The 5,428-nt window shown below is 40.3% G+C and overlaps 1 long non-coding RNA gene across 1 annotated transcript; it reads right to left on the reverse strand.

Annotated features, from left to right (window-relative positions):
* Positions 1-1,798: 1,798 nt before the first annotated feature.
* On the reverse strand, positions 1,799-3,632 carry LOC138406692 (uncharacterized). The gene is made up of 2 exons (XR_011240027.1): positions 2,792-3,632; positions 1,799-2,674 (listed from the first exon to the last, which is right to left on the reverse strand). It is a non-coding gene; the product is annotated as an uncharacterized lncRNA (long non-coding RNA).
* Positions 3,633-5,428: the final 1,796 nt, after the last annotated feature.

Genomic DNA, 5,428 nt, shown 5'->3' on the forward strand with positions numbered 1-5,428 from the left:
AGCCCGTCATCAGCAGCGATCACTTAAATAACGTTGACTGTTGTGCTGTGCTCCACGAGGAGTCAAAATAATGTTATTATTAATGACTTTGCCTCACACAGAGCACCAAAAATGTTGTGATTATGTACTTTCCCTTGCGCGGGGTACGATTATGTACTTTCCTTCATGCGGGGCACCATTAAATGGTGTGCTTTTGGGCATTAAATAAATGTGGCTATCAGAGAAATATTAAATATTAATATTAAAAATATTAATATTAAACTGATAAAGGATAAATCGGGGCACCACCCTTCAAAGGAAGGGAAAAGATAGCCAAATTAAGAAATAAGACTTACTGACTACAAATTTGGAACTCTGATTAATAATTAAATAAATAACTATAACCAAAATTACCACATCAATAGCTAGCAAAGTTGAAGGATATGGAATTCTTGACAGTGTAGAGGTTGGCAAAATTCACACTTATGCAACATTAATGAAGATGGAGTTTTGAGACCATGTGGCTGAGATCATGTATGTGTTAAGTTTGTGGAAATTAGTGTGTGAGGTGTTGGTGCCAGGTTAAAGAAAGTAGTTAGATGCATGCAAAGAAACTGATCAGTATAACAGAACTAACATTAACTTTCAAATAACATATTACCAAATATCACAACAACACAATTCAAACTTATAAACATCACATGAAATAGAAATAGGACTAAACAGTCCTTTGCTTAGCCTAGCGTAATAATAGAGCCCAGTTGTGTTACCTGTCCATGAAAAAGAGGGAAAGTTCCTTTTTGGATGTGCTGTTTGAAGTCGAGTGAAGTGGTCTTGTTGGTTTGTGGCTCCTGTTGTGCATCTGCTGATCAGACCTTGTGTCGTGGCCAATTGTGCTGAAGTTCTTAGGCAGGCTCTCGCGTCACTGCCTTTGGAAGGTTTTAGCAGTCTGCTCCAGGCAGGCCTGCTGGAAGTTGAGGAGCTTGTGTAGGGAGGAAGTTTCCCTGGCTGGGACAGCAGGGCCAGAACCTACTCCACCAGGAGCGGTCAGCAGGGGAAGAGGCAGAACAGAGAAGAGAGCTAGGAAATTCGGCTTATATTGGCCTTGTGACCTCATGGGTCATGGGGCACACAGTGACCAATAGTCAACTGCTACTGGAGCATTAACGGTAGCAGCAGAGCCGGCAGCAAGTGCTTCCATGATGGCATCAATAATGTGAAATGTCCGTGTAGTAAAATTTCTGTTCATTACACTGTGTCACATATGAATGTCACTATGTACCTTTAATCTGCACTGCAAACTGAGGAGTGATTATAACATAAATTGCTAATGATTACAATAAGTTTAAGACAGATATCACGAATCATCAAACGAATCAAACAATATACTCTATGTGTAACAATCAGTATGTAGTGTATGTATAACTTGTGTGAAGAAATGATAATCTTTTTTTTTTTTAAAGGCAGTCTGACAAGAATGAAATATAATGGTGTAAAATCAGAGACAAATATCTTTTAAAAAATAGTAAATGGTTTGGACAGATATAATGGTGTCAAGAGTAAGAAAAACTGTGTAAAAGAAAAAGAGACTCATCATGGTACGGTAGGGGCTCTCCAGAGGGAAAGTCCCAGCTCCAAGGCCAAAGTAACCCCGGTGCTTGGAGACTTTCCAGGGGGAAGGTCGTAACAGGTGTGGCCCTTAAGGATAGATAAAGCGGAGCAACACCACTGTTAGTCAGAGTTCTTCTGGTGCAGCTCCGGCTCGCTACTGAATGCTCTCAGGTTTTGTTGTCTTCAATAAAACTCTGCTGCTTTTAAGTTGACTTCTACTGCTTTTTTATTTGACTGAATTTTTGGAATTTTTGGACCACGAGTGGAACTTAGTTTTTCACCACAACACCCAGACAAGCGGGACTTCTTCTTCTTCGTGCTTGGCGGTTGACATGACAACGAATTTGTTGTTTAGTGTATATGAAAAAAGAAGCTAACAGGCAAGCTAATTCAGAGGAACAAACTTTACTCTTTCTTATTCAGGTACCAGTCACAGTCACTCTCTTCTTCATGGGGTACATCGAGTGACACTGCCACCCACTGGCATAATATATATTGCAGGCACACGTATATACTACAAAATGTTTACGGCATTATGTCACCAACTCAAATTTCTTCTGATTTTAATTTGTAGTAATGAGTAACGAAGATGGTTGGGAGAAATGTATTGGAGTAAAAGTACACATTTTACTTAGGAAATATAGTGGAGTAAAAGTGAAAGTTGTCAGAAATAAAAATAACAAAGTAAAGGACAGATATGTGAAATTTCTACTTAAGTAGAAATGTAAAGAAGTATTTGTACTTCGTTACATTACAACACTGGGTAAGGTCAGCTCAGGTGCTGTTGGATGGGCGCTGCTGACTACTTCCAACACTGTGGTTTTCTCAACCCCAGAGCGTGGCGGATTCTCTTCCAGAGTGAAGTCTTCTTTGGTTTCTCAGGGAGAACACTGGAGAGAGACTTCTCCTCAGTGACATCATCCTTACTCTCTCCATTGAGCTCCCGACTGGAAACATCAGCTTCATGACAGTGGCAGACCACATTGTAAGAAGCTTTGAGCTTCATCAGCTCTTCTTGGAGAACCTTCTTCTCCTGGAGCTCAGTGTTGAACTTCTCCTGGTTGGTAGTCGGATTTTGACAGACCTCATGATAAGAAGCTCTGAGCTTCATCAGCTCTTCTTGGAGAACGTTCTTTTCCTGCTTCTCCTCCTGGAGCTCAGTGTCGAACTTCTCCTGGTTGGTAGTCTGATTCAGACAGACCTCATGATAAGAAGCTCTGAGCTTCATCAGCTCTTCTTGAAGAGCATTATTCTCATCCTGAAGCAGATCGCTGGTTTGAGTCTCCTTGTCCATGGAGTCAATCTTTTGGCTGTGAGCTTGCCTTTCCTCCATCTCTGTCACCACAAGCTCAACCCTGCTCAAATCCCTTTTCAAAAGGGCCACCTTCTCCTTCAGAGCCACATTGTCCTCTTCCAGAGCCTTCACCTTGTTGCTTTGTACAGCCAGTTTGCCATTGTGGGCTTTAGAGTGAGCTGTCATTTTCTCCTTCTCCCTCATCAGAAGCTCATCTTTCTATTTGAGCTTCTCTTCCAGAGCCTTCACCTTGTTGCTCTGTACAGCCAGTTCAGCCAGTTTGCCATTGTGGGCTTTAGAGTGAGCTGTCATTTTCTCCTTCTCCCTCATCAGAAGCTCATCGTTCTGTTTGAGCTTCTCTTCCAGAGCCTTCACCTTGTTGCTCTGTATAGCTAGTTCAGCCAGGACACCAATGTGGGCTTTAGAGCGAGCTGTCATTTTCTCCTGCTCCCTTATCAGAAGCTCATCATTCAGTTTGAGCTTCTCTTTCAAAGCCTTAATCTCAGACTGCATTGTTCCACATGTCTGAAAAATGGAAACATGGAATTCATTATTAAAAGACTTGAACCTGAACATACATTTCTAAAAAAAAAAAATTCTTACCAGGATGTCCATTTTGGTAAAGGGGGATTTGTAGTTATGAGAGCAGTGTCTTCTTGATGAATTTTTACTGAACAAATCAGCGGTTGTCTCCGTAGGCAGGATTGTTGTCTTCACTAATGAGGACTGTGGTCTTCTCAGTTGACGGTCTGTTATTTTCACAAGCTAATAACTTGAAGCAAGGGAACTTGTTATTTATGTTTGGTAGTTCAGAGGACCAAAGAAATATCCTTTAATGTCTAGAGTTTTTGGTTCTTTGATTGGATTTGATAAGGATTTGCAGGCCAGCAATCCCTTTGATGGTTGCCCACACATCAATCATCAAAGAAGATTTTTAAGAAGCAACCATTTCCATGGCAATTTTTATAACTCCACAACATGGCGGCCCCTGGGGGTTTATCAGGTTGACTTCTATATGATGCACATCACTGCGGAGCATACACAAATCCTGAGCTAGGCGGCTACTATACACATGTTGCACTGATAGCTACAGTGATCCCTGTCTGAGACTGAGGTTAGTCTCTTGACCAAATGAAGAAAATCAATCAAAGATTTCAGAGCCATTAGATAATGTGTGATATGCTTGAGGGAATTAATGAAATATGCTATGAAGTGTTAAATTAAGTATGTAGATATGTACATAAGCATCAACAAAATATAAGTCTATGTGTCAGTAAGTACATAGTGTGAAATCTTAACAGCACAAGCATTATAAAATAAATGTAGTAGGATGAAAATAAAATAATGAAAATGGAAAACACTCTAGAGCAGCTGTAGTCAACTACTTTACCATCACCAGGAAGTGGGTACATTTTTGCAAACTAATTGTTGCATTGTGTGTCACTGAGAGCATGGGGAATTGTGCATTTCTGCAGCATGTTTGGATTCGTGTTTGTAAAAAATGTGTGTGTGTGTGTCAGGAAAGTGTGGACCTTGATGCTGGCTGGTTTCTAAAACTGATGCGAAATAATTGAGAGGATCTATATTTACATGTTGATCTATGTGATTTTAGTGTGTGAGAGCTATTGATGCACAACACAGGCACTGACATTCTGTGATTAAGCATTGTATTGTTGTGTGTTGTTCATGTGTTCAATGTGATTTTACACTGCACATAAAGGTTTCATATTTTAATTTCATTCATAGATTCATGGCTATTGAGCAGTGCTTTGTGAGTGTTGGTCGAATACTGTCACTGGCATAAAATATTAATGAAAATGCATATTATTAATATTTGTATGTGTGTATATTAAATCAATACAATTGTCAATGCTTCTGCAAATGTGTTTGACTGTTTCCATTTAATTTAATTTACTATGTTCCACTTAATAATGGGCTAAAAGGATTGGTTTATGTAATATGTATGTCTTTGTTATTCACATTAGTCATCCAATCATTACTGATTTGATGATATAGAGCTCAATCTGAATGCAGACAATTATTTCTTCAATGCAAAATATATTTTAAAAATCTTGCCTACATTTGTTTACATATGATAATGAACAAAAATAATAACCAACAGATTTGACACATCTCACACAATTCATTGACCCTCAGCATCCAGCCCTTCATCAGCCGTGAGTGTGGCACATTATGTCATTCTTTGTCGTATATGGTCATCAATAATTTAATAATAATTGATCTCAGGCTCCCTCTCCGGAATCGAACCCTGAATCCCCGTTACCTGTGGTCATTATAGGCACAAAAAGTACCATTGAAAGTTGATAGGCCAGACATTCGAATGAGACGTCGCCACCACGAGGGCCAGCGATCAGTTCGAGGTCATCTAGTGTCACCAAAGCAGCCGGGGCACCACGGGTCTGATAAATGCACACGTCTCCGAAGGTCAGCGCCCGTTGGGGAAGCGGAGAGCGGGCGGGGAGTGGAGTTCGGTTGGGGGGGTGGGATTTTGCGGAAGTTATTTTGCAAAAGGGGTAAGAACTC

This window comes from Paralichthys olivaceus, chromosome 22 (genome assembly GCF_024713975.1).
Source record: "Paralichthys olivaceus isolate ysfri-2021 chromosome 22, ASM2471397v2, whole genome shotgun sequence".
Lineage (NCBI taxonomy): Eukaryota > Metazoa > Chordata > Actinopteri > Pleuronectiformes > Paralichthyidae > Paralichthys > Paralichthys olivaceus.